General features: G+C 48.3%; 1 protein-coding gene across 4 annotated transcripts in view; it reads right to left on the reverse strand.

Moving 5' to 3' along the window:
* Positions 1–24,964, reverse strand: part of LOC143774327 (A.superbus venom factor 1-like) — a 247,395-nt gene that overhangs the window by 202,994 nt on the left and 19,437 nt on the right. For 3 of the 4 annotated variants that reach the window (XM_077261791.1, XM_077261793.1, XM_077261796.1), the window contains exon 1: positions 2,466–2,504. The exons of the other annotated variant lie outside the window; for it this stretch is intronic. The gene's annotated coding sequence lies outside the window, so the exon portion shown is untranslated. Of the gene's footprint in view, positions 1–2,465; positions 2,505–24,964 lie in introns of those variants that run through there. 4 annotated transcript variants of the gene reach the window in all.

The following is a 24,964-nucleotide window of genomic DNA, read 5'->3' on the forward strand; positions in this document are numbered from 1 at the left end:
TTCTATACTGTGTATAGTAGTGGAAGGACAGTAGGCCCGGGCGGAAAGGGGCGGTCCTGTAACAGAAAGGAGAGGCAGCAGGCCTGGAGCAGATAGGACAGGCGGTCCTGCAGACGTAAAGTAGGAGAATGCAAAAACGTTGAGTAGCCTTATAGTGTCTTATAAGAAGGTCTTTAGTGGATTCAGCGAGTACGTCCTTAAAGGCAAAGTTAAATTATTGTTCACAAATTTTGCACTTAGTAGAATACCCGGTTGGGTAAAAGAAGTTATTTAAAGTATTTAACCATGTTTGTAACGTTCAAGTGTCCTCACCTCCCATAAAGGGAAGCTCTATTAAAAAGTTTACCTGTACTTGCATTTTCAAAATTGTATGTCTTTTTGCTGACATGTATTGTTGTTTTCTTCCCAGTCCAGGAGTACTGGATTTAACCGGGGGGGGGAGTGCAGCGCCCCAGAGTCCTGGTCGTTGCAGTACTGTAGCTCCGCCACTAAGGGGGGCTATGGTACGTCTGATGGCACTGAAGGAGTTCATTTGACCAGGTATCACAGACACCAATACATTTCACAGTCTGGCCTCCAAGGGGAGCTAAGGGTTCTATTTATTAGGCCACTCCTCACAGTCTGGTAAAACTGGGGGTTAGGCAGGAAGTTAGAGAGAAAGCTGACTGGGTTGGAACCAGGCAAAACCTTGTGGCAGAGGGTGTTGTAGGGGAAGATTCAGAGGGGTCCCTGTCAGGGGTGGGATCCTGACAGAGGCCTAGCAACCAGAGAGAACGTTACGGGACCGCGCCTGCACGATATAGCGGCGGTACCGCAAGGAAGGACAAGAAGCGAGGTATATTGTACTGAGTGAGAAACGAGATCAACGCAACAAGGAGAATACCAGTAGGAGTCGTGCTGTAAGACGAGGCAACATCCTATTGAGGCGCATAACCGGTGGCCGGAACGCCGTGGAAGTATAGAGCTCCAAGCCAAACTTCAAACCTACGGCAGGACAGTCAGTTAGAGGCGGGCTGTCTCACCCAGACCCAGGAAGACACAGGGGGGTAACAACAGGAGTGGGGCGACGCTGGAGTCCCGGAAGAGCTCCGAGCCTCCCCGTCATACGGGTGCGTCCTATCCGTAAGATCAGGGGGACGTAGAGGGAGAACATCAGAATCGAGTTGTGAGGGAACACGAGAAACAGACACAACAGTTGTGGGGTACTATCCCGTAAGCACCGCAGGGGAGGACCACAACACACAAGCGCTGGAAGGTAGGCACAGATTTCCACCTGCGAAGGGAACTCTGGAGGTGCCATCGGACCGGCCGGACTTGCGCAGCCCGGTTAACCGTATTCCGGACTGAGGACTCAGAAGCCTTCAGTAAAGAGGTAAAGAGACTGCAACCTGGTGTCCTCGTCATTGATCGCGACCGGCACTACACCGCACCATAACATCATCCTATACCTCCTCACCTTTCATTGTACGCCCCTCAGCAGGGTCACGGACCGGGTCTAGCCACCGTGACAATCCCAGAGCAGAGACTCAGAGGCCCGGTACCGGGTACCCCTCGGCCATGCGGCAGTGGGGGCGCTGCAGGAGCAGAAGAGGGCATGAGGTGGCTGTCTGCGCTTGGAGACAGAGGATTGTATGTTAAGAAACAGTTCTGAGGAGGTGAGATGGATGGGGAGAATTGAAGCAGAGATAAACAGTTCTAGAGAAAGTAGCGGGCACCACAAACATAGGTAAGTCAGGGATCAACCATATGCATATGAAACAGAACAATCAAAAAACCAAAAGAGAAAGATATGCATAACACTGGGATCAACCCTCAAAGGGTAACAACTTTATTTATGCAAAACGGCACATCAAAACAAGACATACATTTAAAAACATTTAAAAAACCAATAAAGAAAGCACATGGCTGATAAGCTGCATGCTACCCCCCCAGACAAAATGGAAATAAATGCCACTGAGCACCAAGCAATGTGTAATATATCAATGAAAAAATAATGTACATGTATACATATTCGAGCATGTACACTAATGTATACTCGTCCACCACCAGCTATGCTCTATAGGCATCGAGCAATATCCATAAGGAGGATACATAGGTTAGGCTTAGGTTGTGCCGCTTACTAAACCTTATCAATTCTAATGGAAGCAATCACAAAATATAAGATGCCGCCCAAGAACCTAGGACTGGGATAACTACATGTTAGATCATGATATGCCCCACAAAAATGATTACCCGATTACAAAGAGACATATCACCTAGGAATCGGAGGCGAAGCAGATGAAAAGCTCCAAGAAGCCTAAAGTGCAGGTAGGGATGCGATAGTTCAGTATAAGGTGCTAGTGCTGGGGGGGGCAAGAGCCCCACGTGTATCGACGCTACAAGAGCGTCTTCCTCAGGGGAAATGTAGGATAAACAGCCTGAGCTTGTTTTAATATAGCCAAATAATAAGGTATAATAAACCTCACCTGTGGGCGTGCAATGGCGTGCAGTAATCTGGAGGCATATACAGACCGGCATACACTTCCGGTTTGCCAGATTGACCCCACCGCACCTGCGCAGTGGGTAACCACTGCTGTGTTCCCAAGTCTTTTGCACTTTAGGCTTCTTGGAGCTTTTCATCTGCTTCGCCTCCGATTCCTAGGTGATATGTCTCTTTGTAGTTTCATTTTCATTGATATATAACACATTGCTTGGTGCTCAGTGGCATTTATTTCAATTTTGTCTGGGGGTAGCATGTAGCTTATCAGCCATGTGCTGTCTTTATTGGTTTTTTAAATGTTTTTAAATGTATGTCTAGTTTTCATGTGCCGTTTTGTATAAATAAAGTTGTTACCCTTTGATGGTTGATCCCAGTGTTATGCATATCTTTCTCTCTTGGTTTCTTGAGTACTTGGTGTAGGGATTAGGGGAGATAGCATAAAGTGAAGGATTATAGGGGTGAGAGTGAAAATAAACAGAAACATTGTTTACAGTGACTGGCCAGTTCCCTTCAGGTTCAATTCAGGTTTTAATCCCACCATTGTTCTCTCAGGTTAGTGTCTCTGAAGTTCATTGTGGGGTAAAATGTCCTGGAAATAGGACTCTGCAGCTCAGGACAATTACAGCGATGACAAACTTGGCCAGTTTTAGGGTTTTTTATTTAAATGAAAAAAAAATTGGAACTTATGAAACACAAAAAAATCGTTTTGTGTTGTTATTTCCTGCGGCTGTCATTTTTCTATGAGGGTTTGTTTTGGTTTTAGTAGTTCTTCAATTATATCATTGTGGGGAAATTAAAACTTTCTGATCACTTTTAATCTCATTTTTATAAGGAGATGGCGACTGTATAAAATGCAATTCTTAGAGTTTCACATTTTTTTTATTTTTTTCTTAAATTTCTCATTACGGCATTTACTGTTTGAGTTTAATATCTTAATATTTTGTTCAGGCTTTTTCCACGTGTTGCGTTACCAAATATGCTGATTTTTTATTTGTTTTTATTTCTTAATTAATAAAATGTTCTGTCTCTAAGGCCAAAACCAGTTGTGTCCATCAGGGGTTAGCAGACCATTCCATGTACACTGCATTGGCTGCAGCTGATTGTCGGTTATGATGTCACGGAATGTTGTGACGATGATATATAAGCAACTGCCGAGCGGAACTCCTCTGAGGGCTGCAGTTAGTGGAGAGTAAGTACCTTATATATCAGCTCCTGATTTATGTCCTATCATCTCCCTGGTGTCTGTGACTCTCGCTCCTGATTTATGTCCTATCATCTCCCTGGTGTCTGTGACTCTCGCTCCTGATTTATGTCCTATCATCTCCCTGGTGTCTGTAACTCTCGCTCCTGATTTATGTCCTATCATCTCCCTGGTGTCTGTGACTCTTGCTCCTGATTTATGTCCTATCATCTCCCTTGTGTCTGTGATTCTCGCTCATCATTTCCCTCGTTCTCTAATAATATCTTAACTCAGGTTTAGCTAATGAGCAAAATGTGTCATCTCTCCCACCGGCCTTCTGTCTTTGTATCCACCATCCATACCTGGGTACAATACATCGTTATGTATGGATTAAGTATAATTAGGAATAAATAAATATCATAAATATTTATTTATGACCATTTTAATCACAATTACATAATCTTTAGAGGGTATAATGGATAAAGTTTCTCCTTGAGGAGAGTGCCACGTTGGTGTAGGGAGACTTATAGGCCATGTAATAGTCTCTTGGAATATAAATATGGAAGTAGTCTGCTCAGAGGAAGAGGACAGGAGCTCTAGTGCCAACTATAGGATGTGGAGCGCCCCCACACCGCCGCAGGGCCGAGGGGTACCCGGAGCCGGGCCTCTGGGTCTCAGTCCTGGGGTTGTCACGGTGGCTAGACCCGGTCCGTGGCCCTGTCTGTCAATGGGGGACGTCCGGTGCAATAAGTGGTGTTGTAACGGTGCAGTTGTGAGGTGCAGGTCGCGGTAAATAACAAGGACACCAGGTTGCAGTCTCTTTACCTCTTTACTGAAGGTTTTTGGAGACCTCAGTCCAGAGCGCTGTTAACTGGGTTGTCAGAGACCGGCCGGTCCAAAGGCACATCAGGAGTTCTCTTTACAGGTGGGAATCAGTGTCTACCTGCTAGCGCTGGGTGTTGTAGTTCTTCCCTGCTGAGCTCCCGGGATAGTCCTCACAACTGTTTCTGTCTGTCTCTATTGTTCGTTCTCTTCGTCCTCCAGGTGATATGGTAGGACGCACCCGTATGACGGGGTAGGCCTGGAGTTCTTCCGGGACCCTAGAGTCGCCCCTCTCCCACAGCTGCCTCCGTTGTCTGCTTAGGTGTTAAGTGAGACAGCCAACCTGTAATTAGCTGTCCGGCCGTGGTTTGCAGTGTACTTAAAGTCTCTTACTTGCTCGGCGTTCCGGCCACCGACTGTTTGCGCCTCAGAAGGATGTTGCCTCGGTCTAACAGCACGACTCCTTCTGGTCCCAATACTTCTTTACTGTATTCCCGTTGTGCACTGGTTAGTTCTGCTCTGAGGAGTCTGCCAGGATCCCATCCCTGACAGGTCCTCTCACTAGCTCTTCCCAGCTACTTCTCCCTGTCTTCCTGTCCAACCCCCAGTTTTACCAGAGTTGTGAGGAGTGGCCTACTAGATAGGACCACCCCCCCTGGTGGCCGGAGTATGAAGTGTGGTGTGAGTGTACCTGGTCAGAGAAACTCCTTAGTGCAATCAGACGTACCATAGCTCCCCATAGTGGCGGAGCCACAGTACTGCAACAACCAGGACTCTGGGGTGCTGCACTCCCCCCCGGTTAAATCCAGTACTCCGGGACTGGGAAAACAAGAACAATAATAAATGTTACCAGGAAACACACAAATTTTTGAAATAGCATAACAATTGAACATAACTATGCTTCCCTTTACGGGAGGTGAGGATTCTTGAACGTTGCAAAAGTTAGGTCATGCACAGTTTATGACTCTCAGTTCAGTGGTTGAAACAGCGGGGACCCCGGGTAAACAAAGGGGTCCCCCTTATGAAAGTTTTTGAGCAATTCACCGTCCATTACTCTAGTGTCCATTTAAAAACCTGTAACAAAAAGATATGCATACAAACATTTTCAATTAAATAGCAGCCCTTATCAATACCTCCAAGTTTTGTAGCGGAGGGGAGTTTGATTTTGAGTGCTGCGTGTGGACCTTCGCAGCGCAGGGGTTGCTATTGGCCTAACAGGACCCGCTATGCTTGCTACCGCTGGTGTAGTGCACTGTCTTCTAGCTACACTTCTAGTGAGTCTGGGTAGCACTGGCAGGTTGGGGCTCTCAGAGCTGCTGCTATCAACAGTGGGTACAGCAGATTCACTGACAGCAGAGGGAGGATTTGCTGGTTCAGCGGTCGGCATGGTGTCATCAGGTAAGGCTTGTTGAGGTAGCGGGGCCGGCTGATCTGATACCACCATTGTTTCTGGTGGGTCCGGCTGTTGGAACATTAGAACAGGCACCGCGATGGCTTGGTTTATCTGAGTCCAGGATTGGGGAAAGTCACCAAGGACGGTATGGAACATTTTCTCCTTTTCCACCGGCGGGGAGATTTCTGGGGCCGTGCCCCTCTCTTTCAACTTATCGGGGCAGACCTTAAGGTGATCCCTGGATACCGCTGTCGAGGTCTCCCCTCTGTCCTTGCTGATGAGACAGACCTTTGTGTTGTCGAAGTCGGATGGCAGGATGGTATACGGTTCCGCTTCCCATTGGTCATCGAGCTTATGTAATCTCCTCTTTCGTTTAAGTACTTGCTCACCAGGTGACAGGGGAATCGCAGGAGCGTGTTGATTGTAGTCCTTTTCTTGTTTCTGCCTAGCCTGGGCGAGACTTCTCTCTACACACTCCTGTACTTCGCGGTATCTTCGCTGCCTTTCTGTATCCCAATCTGCCTCCGGCGAGGTATCTTCGGGTACTAGGACCCCCATGTCCAGATCAACGGGTAACCGACTAGACCTTCCTCGCATCAGGTAAGCTGGAGTACAGTTGGTGGAACTTACTGGGATGTGGTTGTACATATCCACCAGGTCAGGCAACTTTGTCGGCCACAGGTTCCGTTCCTCCACAGGCAAGGTCTTCAATAAATCGATCACTACCTGGTTCATCTTCTCGCACATCCCGTTGGTTTGAGGGTGGTACGGGGTGGTTCTGATCTTCTTACACCCGTACAGCTGGCAGAATTCTTGGAACACTTCTGCTTCAAAGGCAGGTCCCTGGTCGGTCAGTACCTTCTCTGGGTAGCCATGGGGTCTACAAAAGTGCTGCTGGAAGGCCCTGGCGGCAGTCCTGGCCGTTAGATCTTTAACAGGCACAACCACCAAAAACCTGGAGTAGTGGTCCACGATGGTAAGGGCGTAGATATAGCCCGACTGGCTAGGTGTCAGCTTCACATGATCCAGCGCGACCAGTTCAAGCGGCCGTTTGGTGATGATAGGCCGCAGGGGAGCCCGTTGACTGTCACGGTCCTTTCTGCGCAGACTACATGGACCACACTCCCGACACCACTTCTCAATGGTTCTCTTCATGCCAATCCAATAGAACCTCCCTCGGAGTAGCTTCTCCAGCTTCCTCCATCCGAAGTGTCCGGCTCCATCATGGTAGGCTCCCAGAACCATGGGCGCATCTCGCCTTGGCACCACTATCTGCCACACCAATTCATTAGTACGTGGGTCGATGCTCCTCCTGCACAGCTTGCCATCATGGATAAACAGCTTGCTTCTCCCCTTCCACAGCTGTTGGGTTTCTTGTGGATCATCTGGGCCAGGGTGCAACCCAGCCTGCGTCAAGAGCTCCTTCACCTGACGGACCGCGGGGTCACTATCCTGGGTTTCTGCCCATCCGTGGTGGGGCAGGGGATTCAGCGTGGCATCCGGTTGGTTCTTGTGCCTGTTCTTCACATGGTGAGAGTTCTGAGTGGCTTTGGGGCGATGGAAGGCAGGCAGCTCCACCTCTTCAAGTGCCTCTGGGTCTTCTCCCACTTCTGGTAAATTGGGCATTCGGGACAGAGCATCGGCATTGGCATTCTGGTGTCCTGCCCGGTATTTGATGGTGAAATCATAGTTGGACAGCCGGGCCATCCACCGCTGTTCCAAAGCCCCGAGTTTGGCGGTACCCAGATGCGTTAGCGGATTGTTGTCCGTGAAGACGGTGAATTTCGCGGAGGCCAGGTAGTGCTTAAACCTCTCTGTCACTGCCCAGACAAGGGCAAGGAATTCCAGTTTGAAGGAACTGTAGTTGTCAGGGTTCCTTTCCGTGGGACGGAGTTTCCTGCTGGCGTAAGCCATCACTCTTTCCTTGCCTTTCTGGACTTGAGACAGCACGGCTCCTAGTCCCACATTACTGGCATCTGTGTACAGCACAAATGGTTGGTCGTATTCGGGGTAAGCCAGTACCTCTTCTCCCGTCAGTGCCGACTTCAAACAGGTGAAGGATTCCTCCAGGTCTTCGTTCCAATCAAAGGGGGTGTTCCTCCCCTTGGTCTTCTTTGGTTGGCCCACCAACAGGTTTTGCAAGGGTGCGGCCTTCTTGGTGAAGTCCTTAATGAACCTCCGGTAATAGCCTACCAGCCCGAGGAACTGCCGGACTTCGTGGAGGTCACTGGGCTTTGGCCAGTCCTTAATCACTGTGACCTTGTCGGGGTCTGGGGCCACTCCTTCAGCGCTCACCACATGGCCCAGGTACTGCACTTTAGGTTTCAGCAGATGACACTTGGACGGTTTCACCTTTAAGCCGAAGTTGGATAGGGCTTCAAACACCTCGGCCAGGTGCTTCAGGTGGTCTTCGTAGGTCTTAGAGAAGACAATGACATCATCCAAATATAGCAGCACTGTTTCAAAGTTCAGGTGTCCCAGGCAGCACTCCATCATCCTCTGGAACGTTCCGGGAGCATTGCACAATCCGAAGGGCATGTAGTTGAACTCACAGAGACCCATTGGCGTCGTGAAGGCCGTCTTCTCTTTGTCCGCCTCCGCTACAGGAACCTGCCAGTACCCACTGGTGAGATCTAAGGTAGAGAAGTAATTAGCAGATTTTAAGGCAGCCAGAGACTCCTCTATCCTAGGCAGTGGGTATGCGTCCTTATGTGTAATGCGATTCAACTGCCTGTAATCAACGCACATCCTCATTGTACCATCTTTCTTTTTAACAAGGACTAACGGAGCTGCCCAGGGGCTACAGCTGTCTCTCACCACCCCAGCCTCCTTCATTTCCCGCAACATGTCCTTGGCACACTGGTAATGAGCTGGGGGTACAGGGCGATATCTCTCTTTTATGGGTCGGTGATCTCCCGTGGGGATGTGATGTTGGATCCCTTTCACCTGCCCAAAATCTGAGGGGTGTTTGCTGAATATCTGCTCGTACTCGTGTACCACCCTGTAGGCCCCCTGTTTTTGATGGGATGGGGTAGAGTCAGTGCCCACATGCAATTCCCGACACCAGTCCTTCGAGGGCTCTGCAGAACCTTTGTTCTCCGCCAAGTTTGACGGGACCAAGGGTTCAGGTGTCTGTATCACATTATTATTGACAGTGAACAATTTGGCGAGCGTGGTATACTTGGTGAGGTGAACCTCTTCCTCCCCACAATTGAGGACACGTACGGGCACTCTCCCCTGACGGACGTCGACCACCCCCCGGGCTGTCAGAACAGTAGGCCTATGGTCTGAATATACGGGTTCTACCAAGGCCTGGTAGTCCCTACCCCTGAGGCCTATGGCTGCTCGACACCATATTAACATTTCACTCTTGGGGGGTATCGCGATGGGGTTTGAATCACTCACAGTGACACGACCAATCTCACCACCAGTCAGCTCTACCTGCTGTCTCTGCATCAGAGCTCTGATTTCCTTCTGCAGGGCACGTTGCTCACTGTGGCCAGCGGTTTCTGCCACCTGTTGCAACAAAACAATCACTTCTGCAAGACAATTTTCTATAACATTAGTACCAAGAGTCATCATGGGATTACATTCTCGACGATCAATATCAACAATCACAATCCCTTGGGCTTTCAATTCCACCCGCCCCACTTTGATGGTGACCTCCTTATACCCCACTTGTGGCAACGGCTGACCATTACTGGCGATTATGGTGAAATCATCGTCAGGGCCATGAGTAATATCAGCGTCCTCCCAATACCGTTTGTAGAGCACGTAAGGTATAGTCGTCACCTGAGAACCGGTGTCCAGCAAAGCATTCAAGGGGATTCCATCAATCACTACAGGGAGAACTGGTCGTCCTCCAATATACTTGGTTCTCCAATGCTGCGGGCCTGACCGTCCTACTCCTGGGGGTTGGCCCTTTGCCCCAGGGGTTGCTCGTTTAAAGGACAGTACCTTGCAAGATGGCCCACCTGGTGACAGCGGCGGCAGATGGGTCGTCCATCCTGGTGGAAGCGATCGTCGGGCCGGCTCCTGGTCGGCGGAGTCCTCCTCTGTCGCATCCAAGGGACATCCTCCGGGCTGGAAGCCAACTGGATCTTCTCTTTGGGGGCCTCCTGTAGGGACTGCACCGTCCGGGCCAGGGCAGCAACGCTCTTGGTTAGCTCTTGCATCTGGAGACGGAGTCCTGCAGGGGAGTCGTCCTCGAAGCTCTGGGCGTCGGCCTCCGCGGCAACTGGGGTATCCGATGCCACCTCCTGGTGGTATGTGAGAGCGGGGCGCCTGGGTGGTACTGCGCGGCTGGGCTGTCGCTCCTGCAATGCCTGGATAGCTTTATCTTTAAACTGCGCAAAAGTCAAGTCTGGATTTTGCATGGCCAGGAAGTGCAATTGGCCCCGCTGGTGACTGCACAGGAGCCCCTCAATGAACCGCTCCTTCAGGATTTTATCCTCATCCTGCATGCTGCCGGGGTCACTCTGCTTAATGGCCCGCATCGCTTCCTGGAGATTAAGGGCATAGTCCCGTAAGCTATCCTGTGGCCTTTGTTTGCATCCATAAAAAGTCAGTTTAATTTCTGTAGCAGTGCGAGTATCAAAGGTGGCTTTAAGCTTGGCAAAAATCTGTTGTGCAGTTTCTTTATCCTCAGCGGGCCAGGATTTCAATTCTCTCAGAGCCGCCCCAAAGAGTTGGCCGGCTATCATATGGACCTTCTGAGGCTCGGTTAGGGGATAGAACTCGAGCAGGCTGCAGAGCCCCTCTTTAAAGTCAGTGAACGTATGCGACTCCCCAGAGTATCGCGGAAGCCAAGCCGCTCCGGGCAGGTACGGCATAGAGAAGGGCATTATGGCTTTTGTGTTAGCGGCAGCGTCCGGCTGGTTGGGAGGAACAGCGGGTTCTGCGGCTACCGGTGGTGGTATTAGGGCCGCGGCTCCGTCCACTGCGGGGACCGGAGCTGCCCCTGCGTCCGCGGCTGCGACCGCCACCTCCTCTCCTCCCGACTCAGACATGGCTGTCCCTTCCTCCCACGAACCTGCTGGAGGTCGGAGTTCCTCTTCCGGGATTGGCGCCTTACCGCGCTTTCCGTTCCACGCTTCTTTCGGCTGATTCTGCCCACGTAGCTAAGGCTCCTCCCTCCGTGCGCGGCAATGGCGAATTTTGGCGGTAAATGGCAATACACAGTCTTTTCAATAAAGTACAATTCAAGCGCACTAAATCACAGTTCTCAGGCACACATGACCTGATTCTTCAGGCTTAAGTAGATCCTGTTCGTGACGCCAAGTTGGAGCGCCCCCACACCGCCGCAGGGCCGAGGGGTACCCGGAGCCGGGCCTCTGGGTCTCAGTCCTGGGGCTGTCACGGTGGCTAGACCCGGTCCGTGGCCCTGTCTGTCAATGGGGGACGTCCGGTGCAATAAGTGGTGTTGTAACGGTGCAGTTGTGAGGTGCAGGTCGCGGTAAATAACAAGGACACCAGGTTGCAGTCTCTTTACCTCTTTACTGAAGGTTTTTGGAGACCTCAGTCCAGAGCGCTGTTAACTGGGTTGTCAGAGACCGGCCGGTCCAAAGGCACATCAGGAGTTCTCTTTACAGGTGGGAATCAGTGTCTACCTGCTAGCGCTGGGTGTTGTAGTTCTTCCCTGCTGAGCTCCCGGGATAGTCCTCACAACTGTTTCTGTCTGTCTCTATTGTTCGTTCTCTTCGTCCTCCAGGTGATATGGTAGGACGCACCCGTATGACGGGGTAGGCCTGGAGTTCTTCCGGGACCCTAGAGTCGCCCCTCTCCCACAGCTGCCTCCGTTGTCTGCTTAGGTGTTAAGTGAGACAGCCAACCTGTAATTAGCTGTCCGGCCGTGGTTTGCAGTGTACTTAAAGTCTCTTACTTGCTCGGCGTTCCGGCCACCGACTGTTTGCGCCTCAGAAGGATGTTGCCTCGGTCTAACAGCACGACTCCTTCTGGTCCCAATACTTCTTTACTGTATTCCCGTTGTGCACTGGTTAGTTCTGCTCTGAGGAGTCTGCCAGGATCCCATCCCTGACAGGTCCTCTCACTAGCTCTTCCCAGCTACTTCTCCCTGTCTTCCTGTCCAACCCCCAGTTTTACCAGAGTTGTGAGGAGTGGCCTACTAGATAGGACCACCCCCCCTGGTGGCCGGAGTATGAAGTGTGGTGTGAGTGTACCTGGTCAGAGAAACTCCTTAGTGCAATCAGACGTACCATAGCTCCCCATAGTGGCGGAGCCACAGTACTGCAACAACCAGGACTCTGGGGTGCTGCAGATGTAACTTTGCACTGATGAGAAGCAAAAAGCCCAAAACACTTGACTGCAAGTAAAGTTTCTGGTCTTGCTTTCTATCCTAAGTCATGTGACAAGGCCCTTTTAAAATTTCAATATTGACTTTTAGGATTGCTCCCTCCAGTGGAGGCACTAGAGTTCCTGTCCTCTTCCTCTATAAAGAAGCTATTTTCTTGATCTTTAGATAATTACACTGATATCGTTTGTATAAGGTTTTGGATTAAGTGAAGGAATGTAAGAGGGTTATACAAAATTACTGGTCTCATACATGAGCTCGATTCACTTTTATGGAGCTGACTTACAGTACCACACACAACCTGAAGAAAGGTGTGGCGCTGTTTTTTAGAAGAAAGTAATCATGTTTTTTTAATCCTGTGCAATCCCTTAAAGCACCATTTCATTTAAACTGGATTGGTTGCAGATTTTTGTCACTTCAGACAGTTACTCTTGTTACTGGTGATTAGTAATTCACAGAATGCGGTGACGTCACACGGTGACATCACGGTAAGGCTGGAGTCACACTAGCGATTTTAAAATCAGTCCGATTTTGATGCAGGAGAGTCGGACTAGTGTCATGCGTTTTTCATGCGAGTACAGTCTGATTTCTCACACCTAGCATCCGATTTACATCTGAATGCAGTGCGATTGCTATCCAACGGCAATGCGATTTTAACATGAGATTTTACATAGAGAAATTCTCTACGTCATTTACACATCACTTTCAAAGGAAATATTCTTCAAAACACACATATATAATAGATAGATAGATAGATAGATAGATAGATAGATAGATAGATAGATAGATAGATAAATCAAAGAAACAGCACACCATCATTTTAGTGCAAAAAAGCTATTTTAATAGCCCATTTGTGCGCGACGTTTCAGCTCTGTGTGTGAGCCTTTTTCAAGCTAGATAGATAGATAGATAGATAGATAGATAGATAGAAAGATAAGATACATAGATAGATAATAGATAGAGAGAGAGATAGATAGATGGATAGATAGATAGATAGACAGACAGACAGACAGACAGACAGACAGATAGATAGATAGATAGATAGATAGATAGATAGATAGATAGATAGATACACGGTCGGACTGGGCCACCGGAGAACTAGAGGATTCTCCGGTGGGCCAAGGCCCTGACACCTGCTGGCTACAGTGCCAGCAGCCGCCTAGGGCCCCCGCTGCCCCAGGGGACCCAACCAGTGGGGTGTCGCCAATAGCGCACACCACGCAGCTGCTATGGGGCCCCCGGTACCAGCGGAGCAGCAGCGGGTGACAGGAAGCCTAAGCCTGTCCCCGCTGCTAAAGTGAAATGAATATTCACGCTTTCCCATGCCCCCATGGGCGTGGAGAGGAGTGAATTAATTTCACTTTAATAACGGGTAGTTTTTGCCGCAAGCTGCGGCTAAACACTGCCCGCAGACCAGGGCCCCCACCCCCTTAATTGCCCCCAGCTCACACAGCCGCTATGGGGCCATAAGCCAGGGGTCCCGGTGCCAGCGCCGCCCCCCAGCGCTCGTTAATGGGGAGAGAGCGTCAGACGGGGGGAGTGAGCTGCATGATACCTTATGGGAGGAGTGAGCTCCATGATACCCTATGGGGGCAGTGAGCTGCATGATACCCTATGGGGAGAATGAGCTGCCTGTTGCCCTATGGGGAGAGTGAGCTGCCTGATACCCTATGGGGGAGTGAGCTGCACGACACCCTACGAGGAGGGTGAGCTGCCTGATACCCTATGGGGGAGTGAGCTGCCTGATACCCTATGGGGGAGTGAGCTACATGATACCCTATGGGGGAGTGAACTGCATGATATCCTATGGGGGGAGTGAGCTGCATGATACCCTACGAGGAGGGTGAGCTGCATGATACCCTATGGAAGGGGGGTGAGCTGCATGATACCCTATGGGGAGGGTGAGCTGCATGATACACTATGGAAGGGGGGTGAGCTGCATGATACCCTATGGGGAGGGTGAGCTGCATGATACCCTATGGGGAGGGTGAGCTGCATGATGCCCTATGGGGGGAGTGAGCTGCATGATACCACATCGGGGGAGTGATCTGCATGATACCCTATAGAAGGTTGGGTGAGCTGCATGATACCCTATGGAAGGTTGGGTGAGCTGCATGATGACCTATGGGGGGAGTGAGCTGACTGATGCCCTATGGGGAGGGTAAGCTGCATGATACCCTATGGGGGTGAGCAGCATGATACCCTATGGGACAGTGAGCTGCATGATACTCTATGGGGGGAGCTGCATGACACCCTATGAGAGGGGGCAGCGTGATACCCTATGAGGGGGGAAGCGTGATACCCTATGAGGGGGGCAGCATAATACCCTATGGGGGCAGCGTGATACCCTATGAGGGGGGGCAGCGTGATACCCTATGAGGGGGGGCAGCGTGATACCCTATGAGGGGGGCAGCATGATACCCTATGAGGGGGGGCAGTATGATAAACTATGAGGGGGGCTACATTATATGCTGTGGGGGGCTGCATTATATTCCATGAAGGGGCTGAATTATACCTTATGAGGGGGCTGCATTATACTCTGAGGGGGCTACATTCTATTTTGTGGGGGGGCTGTATTATACTACTTGAAGGGGGCTGCTTTATACCCTATGAGGGGGCTACATTATATTCTATGGGGGATGCATTATACCTTATGAGGGGGTTGCACTATACTCTAAGGGGGCTACATTATACCCTATGGGGGGCTGCATTATATGATGAGGCTGGTTGCATTATATTCTATGGGGGGCTACATTATATTCTATGAGGGGGCTGCATTATTTGCTATGAGAGGGCTGCATTATATTCTGTAAGGGGGCTACTTTATATACTATGTGGGGGATACCTTGTACCCTATGAGGGGGCTACTTTATATTCTATGAGGGGGCTACCCCAACCCCTGCTACATAATTAAGACGTGTACTACCTTATATTATAACCTCATATTAGCGTGTTTTACCACACAATTGGTGGTCTTGTATTTATTTCTATGTAGCTACATAGTGGGCCCCAAGAATGATTTTCTCTGGTGGGCCCAAGGTGCTCCAGTCTGACGATGGATAGATAGATAGATAGATAGATAGATAGATAGATAGATAGATAGATAGATAGATAGATAAAATAAAAGCTGACAATTCATCTGCCGTGTACTGTAAAATCACAGCAGGAGCCGACAGGATAGAAGAGATGGATTACATACAGTAAATACACACAGAATAGATAGATATATAGATGTCAGTGACAAATACAATTAGTTCAGTATGTTTGCAGGTTACTGTACATGTATTTACTTATTAAAAGATTATTTTTCTGAAAAAAATTGAGTGGGCTCCTGTGTAATTTTCTTAAACAGCAGAAGGAAAGCTGATGGCTGGGGGCCAATGTTTATAGCCTGGGAAGGTGGTAATAACCATGGAGCCTCCAAAGCTATTAATATCAGCTCAAAGCTGTATACTTAACCTTTACTGGCTATTAAAATGGGGATCCCCCCAAAAAAATTACATAGGGTCCCCCTATAATTAATAGCCAGCAAAGGCTATGCAGAAAGCTGCATGCTGACATTAATAGCCTCGGACGGGGCTATGGATACTGCTCCCACCCCTGCTAAAATCATCATCTCTCAGCCGCCCCAGAAAAGGTGCATCTCTCCAATTTTGGCACTTAGCCTCGCTCTTCTCACTTGCCCTGTAGTGGTGGCAAGCGGGGTGATAGTTTGGGGGGTTGATGTCACCTTTCTATTGTCAGGTGACATCAAGCACCGAGGTTAGTAATGGAGAGGCATCAATAAGATGCTCCATTAGGAACCCCATAGTCACATTGTATGAAAACACAGACACCCAGAATAAAGTCCTTTAATTGAAAGAATGACATAGACTCCTTTAATAATCTTAATAAAACCATATTAAGAACCTTGCCCATTCCCTCTATTCCCTCATCATCTGCTAAAGAGTTAAAAAAAACAATATTCCTCACCTTTTGACAGAGATGCTGCTAAGCCTCTTGTCCCACAACGGGTCTAACTCTGCTACATCTAGATGGCAGGCTGCATGATTGCATGATGCGACCATACAGCCTGATATCCAGCAGAGACACAGAGCAGTGTGTGCTTAGTGTTTTCCTGTGAACTCCTATTCCCTGTCTGAGGGCACCGCGAGCGTGAGAAAGTTCTCCTGCTAGCGGTGCCACCAGACATGTCCTGGGAGTTCACAGCCAATGAACTCACCTTTCTGACATCAATGCGAGTGCCATGGGAAAATTTCCCACTGCACTCGCGCTGATGTCAGAAAGGTGAAGTGAGCTGTTTGTGAACTCGCAGGACCTGTCGGACGGCACAGCAAGCAAGAGGAGTTTCTCACACTCGCAGTACCCTTAGATAGGTAATAGGAGTTCACAGGGAGACACTGAGCACACGGTGCTCAGTTTCTGCTGGATGACAGGATGTATGGTCGCATCATGCAACCATACAGCCTGCCATCTAGACAAATGGATTAGCAGAATCTCTTCGGAAAGGTGAGGATTATGGTTGTTGAGTTTTCTTTAACTATTTTGCAGATGACGGGGGCATTGGGGGAATGGGCGACGTCGTAAGTATGGTTTACTTAAGATTATTAAAGGAGTCTGTGTTATTCTTTCAATTAAAGGATTCTCTTCCGCGCGTCTGTGTTTTTATACAATATGACTATGGAGTTAGTAATGGGGCATCTTATTGACGCCTCTCCATTACTAACCTTGGGTCTTGATGTCACATGACAATACAAAGGTGACATCAACCCCCCAAATATCACCCCACTTGCCACCGCTACAAGGCAAGTGGGAAGAGGGAGGCTAAGTGACAGAATTGGCAGATCTTAGAGATGCGTCTTTTCTGGGGTGGCTTAGAGCTGATGTTTTTAGCCTGAGGGGAGGTAGTATCCATGGCCCCTTAGTAGGCTATTAATATCAGCCCACAGCTGTCTGCATAGCCTTTGCTAGTTATTAATTATAGGGGGACTTTACATCATTTTTTAAGGTCCCCCATTTTAATAGCCAGCAAAGGCTAAGTATACAGTTGTGAGTTGATATTAATAGCCTGGGAAGCTCCAAGGGTATTACCCCCTTCTCAGGCTATAAACATTGGCCCCAGCCAACAGGTTTCACTCTGCTTGTTAAGAAAATTATGCAGGAGCCCACTCCATTTTTCAGAAAAATAATCTTTTATTAATTAAATACATATACAGTAAGCTACACATGAACTGTACTAATTGTATATGTCACTGACATCTATACATCTTTCTATTCTAGGTGTATATGCTGCATATAATCCATCTATTCTATCCTGTCGGGTCTCACTGTGATTTTACAGTACAGAGTTGCAGTTCTTTATCTATCTATGTAAAATATATACATATGTACAGTATATGTGTGTCACTGATATCTATATATGTTTTCTATGTGTATATATCTTTTTTATCTATCCCATTTAAACCTGTCACTCTGATTTTACTGTACACGGCACATGAATTGCCATCTTTTCAAACGACATCGGTAAGTAAATGTTGGACAGCACTCACATGGTCCGAGTGCTGTGCGATTTTTTTCTCGCACACATAGGCTTGCATTGGTGAATCTTGGCCGAGTCTCGGTGCCAATTGCAGCTTTCTGAGATTTTACATGCACGTCGAATACGGCTGAGAAAATAAACGGTGAGGTGCGCTTCCCCATAGATTAACACTCGGCCGAGTGCTATGCAATGTTTTCTTGCATAGCACCCGGCCATATTCTACGGTAGTGTGACTCCAGCCTTAGTCTCTTTTTATGTCCTTTATTATGATCTGTTACTTTCTTCTTTATCTATAGGTATTAACCCTGTAAGGTCAGGACGTCTCTTCCCCCTTAAAAAATGTTATTCCCTTATTCACTTCTTCACATAAATCAGAACAGGAGTGGAATTTGATGTCTGCTATAACTCTTCTTCTTTTTTCAATCATTTTAGGATTTTATTGTTTGAGAGATTGAGAGAGTTATTGGTGAGGAGAATAAGGTAAATGCTTACTTATCCTAAATCTACACTTTCTCTGATAGACTAAGGCCACTTGATGGCAGAGAGTCACCTTCCATGTCGCCTGTTATGACCCCAATGGCGAGGGTCTCAGAGATATCAGCAAGTCTGCAAAGTACAAAAATCCAGCTCATAGGGCAGTGGTAACTGGGTTGACCATATATCTACTCCTAACGCCAACCCTAGAAGTAGCCGGGGAACATGCCTACGTTGGTCGCTAGATGTCTCGCGCCAGCCGGAGAGCTAACTACCCCTAGAAGAGGAAAACAAAGACCTCTCTTGCCTCCAGAGAAAGGACCCCAAAAGTAGGATACAAGCCCCCCACAAATAATAACGGTGAGGTAAGAGGAAATGACAAACACAGAGATGAACTAGGTTTAGCACAGAGAGGCCCACTTACTAATAGCAGAATATAGTAAGATAACTTATATGGTCAACAAAAACCCTCTCAAAAATCCACGCTGGAGATTCAAGAACCCCCGAACCGTCTAACGGCCCGGGGGGAGAACACCAGCCGCCCTAGAGCTTCCAGCAAGGTCAGGATACAGATAATATACAAGCTGGACAAAAAATGCAAACAATAACGAATTGCAAAAAGCAAAAAAGCAGACTTAGCTTAATCAAGCAGGAACCAGGATCAGTAGACAAGAGCACTACAGATTAGCTCTGATATCAACGTTGCCAGGCATTGAACTGAAGGTCCAGGGAGCTTATATAGCAACACCCCTGACCTAACGACCCAGGTGAGCATAAAAGGAATGACTGACAAACCCAGAGTCAAATCACTAGTAGCCACTAGAGGGAGCCAAAAAGTAAATTCACAACAGTACCCCCCCCCTTAGTGAGGGGTCACCGAACCCTCACCAAGACCACCAGGGCGATCAGGATGAGCGGCGTGAAAGGCACGAACTAAATCGGCCGCATGCACATCAGAGGCGACCACCCAGGAATTATCCTCCTGACCATAGCCCTTCCACTTGACCAGGTACTGAAGCCTCCGCCTGGAGAGACGAGAATCTAAGATCTTCTCCACCACGTACTCCAACTCGCCCTCAACCAACACCGGAGCAGGAGGCTCAGCAGAAGGAACCACAGGCACAACGTACCGCCGCAACAAGGACCTATGAAATACGTTGTGAATGGCAAACGACACCGGAAGATCCAGGCGAAAGGATACAGGATTAAGGATCTCCAATATCTTGTAAGGACCAATGAATCGAGGCTTAAATTTGGGAGAGGAGACCTTCATAGGAACAAATCGAGAAGACAGCCATACCAAATCCCCAACACGAAGTCGGGGACCCACACCGCGGCGGCGGTTGGCAAAACGCTGAGCCTTCTCCTGTGACAACTTCAAGTTGTCCACCACATGATTCCAGATCCGCTGCAACCTATCCACCACAGAATCCACCCCAGGACAGTCAGAAGGCTCCACATGTCCCGAGGAAAAACGAGGGTGGAAACCAGAGTTGCAGAAAAATGGCGAAACCAAGGTGGCAGAACTAGCCCGATTATTAAGGGCAAATTCAGCCAACGGCAAGAAGGTCACCCAATCATCCTGATCAGAAGAGACAAAACACCTCAAATACGCCTCCAGAGTCTGATTAGTTCGTTCCGTTTGTCCGTTAGTCTGTGGATGAAAAGCGGACGAAAACGACAAATCTATGCCCATCCTACCACAAAAGGATCGCCAGAACCTGGAAACAAACTGGGATCCTCTGTCCGACACAATATTCTCAGGAATGCCGTGCAAACGAACCACGTTCTGGAAGAACACAGGAACCAGATCAGAAGAGGAAGGCAGTTTGGGCAAAGGAACCAGATGGACCATCTTGGAGAAACGATCACATATCACCCAGATGACAGACATGCCCTGAGACACCGGAAGATCCGAAATGAAATCCATAGACATGTGTGTCCAAGGTCTCTTCGGGACAGGCAAGGGCAAGAGCAACCCGCTGGCACGAGAACAACAAGGCTTAGCTCGAGCACAAATACCACAGGACTGCACAAATGACCGCACATCTCTTGACAAGGAAGGCCACCAAAAGGACCTGGCCACCAGATCTCTGGTGCCAAAAATTCCCGGGTGCCCTGCCAACACTGAGGAATGAACCTCGGAAATGACTCTGCTGGTCCATTTAGCAGGCACAAACAATCTGTCAGGTGGACAAGAGTCAGGCCTACCAGCCTGAAATCTCTGCAACACACGTCGCAGATCTGGAGAAATAGCTGACAGGATAACTCCTTCCTTAAGAATACCCACAGGTTCAGCGACTCCAGGAGCATCAGGCACAAAGCTCCTAGACAGAGCATCGGCCTTCACATTCTTAGAACCTGGTAAATACGAAACCACAAAGTCAAAACGGGAGAAAAACAATGACCAGCGGGCCTGTCTAGGATTCAGGCGTTTAGCAGACTCGAGGTACATCAGATTTTTGTGATCAGTCAAGACCACCACACGATGCTTAGCACCCTCGAGCCAATGATGCCACTCCTCAAATGCCCACTTCATGGCCAACAACTCCCGATTGCCCACATCATAATTTCGCTCTGCCGGCGAAAACTTCCTAGAGAAAAAGGCACAAGGTCTCATAGTAGAGCAACCAGGGCCTCTCTGCGACAAAACGGCCCCTGCCCCAATCTCCGAAGCATCCACTTCAACCTGAAAGGGAAGTGAGACATCAGGCTGGCACAAAACAGGCGCTGAAGTAAACCGGCGCTTCAACTCCTGGAAAGCCTCCACGGCAGCAGGAGCCCAGTTAGCCACATCAGAGCCTTTCTTGGTCATATCCGTCAACGGTTTAACAACGCTAGAAAAATTAGCGATAAAACGACGGTAGAAGTTAGCAAAACCCAAGAACTTCTGAAGACTCTTAACTGACGAGGGTTGAGTCCAATCATGAATAGCTCGAACCTTGACTGGGTCCATCTCCACAGCAGAAGGGGAAAAAATGAACCCTAAAAAAGGGAACCTTCTGTACACCAAAGAGACACTTTGAGCCTTTAACAAACAAAGAATTTTCACGCAAAATCTTGAAAACCATCCTGACCTGTTCCACATGCGAGTCCCAATCATCAGAAAAAAACAGAATATCATCCAGATAAACGATCAAAAATTTATCCAGATACTTCCGGAAAATGTCATGCATAAAGGACTGAAAAACTGAAGGTGCATTAGAGAGCCCAAATGGCATCACCAAGTACTCAAAATGACCTTCGGGCGTATTGAATGCGGTTTTCCATTCATCTCCTTGCTTAATGCGCACAAGGTTGTACGCACCACGAAGGTCTATCTTGGTGAACCACTTGGCACCTTTAATCCGGGCAAACAAGTCTGACAACAACGGCAAAGGATACTGAAATTTGACAGTGATCTTATTCAAAAGCTGATAGTCAATACAAGGCCTCAAAGATCCGTCCTTTTTAGCCACAAAAAAGAATCCCGCACCAAGAGGGGAAGAAGAAGGACGGATATGCCCCTTCTCCAGAGACTCCTTGATATATGAACGCATCGCGGTATGTTCAGGTACCGACAGATTAAACAGTCTTCCCTTAGGAAACTTACTGCCTGGAATCAAATCTATTGCACAGTCACATTCCCTATGAGGAGGCAATGCACTGGACCTGGACTCGCTGAAGACATCCTGATAATCAGACAAATACGCCGGAACTTCCGAAGGCGTAGAAGTAGCAATAGACACAGGCAGGGAATCCCCATGAATTCCATGACAGCCCCAACTTGACACTGACATTGCCTTCCAGTCCAAGACTGGATTATGGGTCTGTAACCATGGCAACCCCAAAACAACCAAATCATGCATCTTATGCAGAACAAGAAAACGTATCACCTCCCGATGTTCAGGAGTCATGCACATGGTAACCTGTGTCCAAAACTGCGGTTTATTTTCTGCCAATGGCGTAGCGTCAATACCCCTAAGAGGGATAGGATTTTCTAATGGCTCAAGAACAAAACCGCAACGCTTGGCAAATGACAGATCCATAAGACTCAGGGCAGCACCTGAATCTACAAACGCCACGACAGGATACGATGACAGTGAGCAAATCAAAGTTACAGATAGAATGAACTTAGGTTGCAAATTACCAATGGCGACAGGACTAACAACCTTAGTAAGACGCTTAGAGCATGCTGAGATAACATGTGCAGAATCACCACAGTAGTAACACAAGCCATTCTGGCGTCTATGAATTTTCCGCTCATTTCTAGTCAGGATTCTATCACATTGCATTAAATCAGGTGCCTGTTCAGATAACACCATGAGGGAATTTGCGGTTTTGCGCTCCCGCAACCGCCGGTCAATTTGAATCGCCAGGGCCATGGAATCATTCAGACCTGTGGGAATGGGAAAACCCACCATCACATTCTTAATGGCTTCCGAAAGGCCATTTCTAAAATTTGCAGCCAATGCACACTCGTTCCACTGGGTCAGCACGGACCATTTCCGAAATTTTTGGCAATACACCTCAGCCTCGTCCTGGCCCTGAGACATAGCCAGCAAGGCTTTTTCTGCCTGAATCTCAAGATTGGGTTCCTCATAAAGCAAACCGAGCGCCAGAAAAAACGCATCAATATCAGCCAATGCCGGATCTCCTGGCGCCAGCGAGAAAGCCCAATCCTGAGGGTCGCCCCGTAAAAAAGAAATAACAATTTTCACTTGCTGAGCAGAATCTCCAGATGAACAGGGTCTCAGGGACAAAAACAATTTACAATTATTCCTGAAATTTCTAAATTTAAATCGGTCTCCGGAAAACAGTTCAGGAATCGGTATCTTAGGTTCTGACATAGGATTTCTGGTAACATAATCTTGTATGCCCTGCACACGAGCAGCAAGCTGGTCCACACTTGTAATCAAGGTCTGGACATTCATGTCTGCAGCAATCACAAGCCACTCAAAGGTAAAGGGGAAAAGAAAAAAAAAAAAATGAGAGAGAGAAAAAAAAACTCAGAACTTTCTTTCTTATAATCCCACTTCTGCAATGCATTTAACATTTAGTACTGGCCTGGCAAACTGTTATGACCCCAATGGCGAGGGTCTCAGAGATATCAGCAAGTCTGCAAAGTACAAAAATCCAGCTCATAGGGCAGTGGTAACTGGGTTGACCATATATCTACTCCTAACGCCAACCCTAGAAGTAGCCGGGGAACATGCCTACATTGGTCGCTAGATGTCTCGCGCCAGCCGGAGAGCTAACTACCCCTAGAAGAGGAAAACAAAGACCTCTCTTGCCTCCAGAGAAAGGACCCCAAAAGTAGGATACAAGCCCCCCACAAATAATAACGGTGAGGTAAGAGGAAATGACAAACACAGAGATGAACTAGGTTTAGCACAGAGAGGCCCACTTACTATTAGCAGAATATAGTAAGATAACTTATATGGTCAACAAAAACCCTCTCAAAAATCCACGCTGGAGATTCAAGAACCCCCGAACCGTCTAACGGCCCGGGGGGAGAACACCAGCCGCCCTAGAGCTTCCAGCAAGGTCAGGATACAGATAATATACAAGCTGGACAAAAAATGCAAACAATAACGAATTGCAAAAAGCAAAAAAGCAGACTTAGCTTAATCAAGCAGGAACCAGGATCAGTAGACAAGAGCACTACAGATTAGCTCTGATATCAACGTTGCCAGGCATTGAACTGAAGGTCCAGGGAGCTTATATAGCAACACCCCTGACCTAACGACCCAGGTGAGCATAAAAGGAATGACTGACAAACCCAGAGTCAAATCACTAGTAGCCACTAGAGGGAGCCAAAAAGTAAATTCACAACAGTCGCCCATAATCTCCTGCAACTTCTCCTCTCCTAGAGAAACATTGAGGCTCCATGTGAGTAAGGAGAATGGCGGGTGACTCCGTGTTACCGCCGAGCATTAGCCTAAGGGAAGTGTCAGACGGTGGTAACTCGGGTGAGGATCGCAACGCAACACTCAGACTGGCTATCGCTCTCCCGACCCGAGCGTCACAGCTGCATAAAAATACAGTACATGCCATCACGCTCGGGTCCGGAGAGCCATCGATCAGTCTAAGCATTGCGTCGCGAAGCTCGTCCGAGTTGTTCAGCCGTCTGACTTTTCCCTAAGGCCAAGTTCAGACATTGCAGTATTATAGCATCCAAATGTTTGGAAATTCATTTATAGGAGGAAATTCATGTTACACTGCTTCAAAAGTTGTACATTTTTATGTAACGCAAGGTTCTAAATACAATTTAGCGCCTTTTGGCTTTTTTTACTCCATCCCTGACACTTTTCAAAAACATGGGTATGGCCTAGTTGAAGGGCCAGGAAAGTCAAAGCCCAACAGAATAGTTATAATCTGCACCAGGAAGTGTTGTAAATTGGCAAACTCCTCCCAACGTCCGGTGTTTGAGGTTATGTTCAGAGGGCTGGCCATGTTGGTTTGTGGAGACATTAATGGCTTAAGAGTCCCGGTTCTGGCTACTATAATATTGATAAGTGTGATATAAGTTGGGGTCTCTATTCTACAATTACTGTCTATATCTGATTATAAAATCCATCTAGTGACCACTGATGATCTTCTGTTATCAGCTATGGAGCAGATGACTTCAATTCTCATTGTCTTCTTACTCTTTAATAGGAGGAAGGTAGCGGAGGCGGAGGAGGAGGAAGAGGCGGAAGAGGAGGAGGAGGCGAAGGAGGAAGAGGAGGAGGAGGCGGAAGAGGAGGAGGCGGCGAAGGAGGAAGAGGAGGAGGAGGCGGAAGAGG

Source organism: Ranitomeya variabilis, chromosome 5 (assembly GCF_051348905.1).
Source record: "Ranitomeya variabilis isolate aRanVar5 chromosome 5, aRanVar5.hap1, whole genome shotgun sequence".
In the NCBI taxonomy this organism is placed as follows: Eukaryota; Metazoa; Chordata; class Amphibia; order Anura; family Dendrobatidae; genus Ranitomeya; species Ranitomeya variabilis.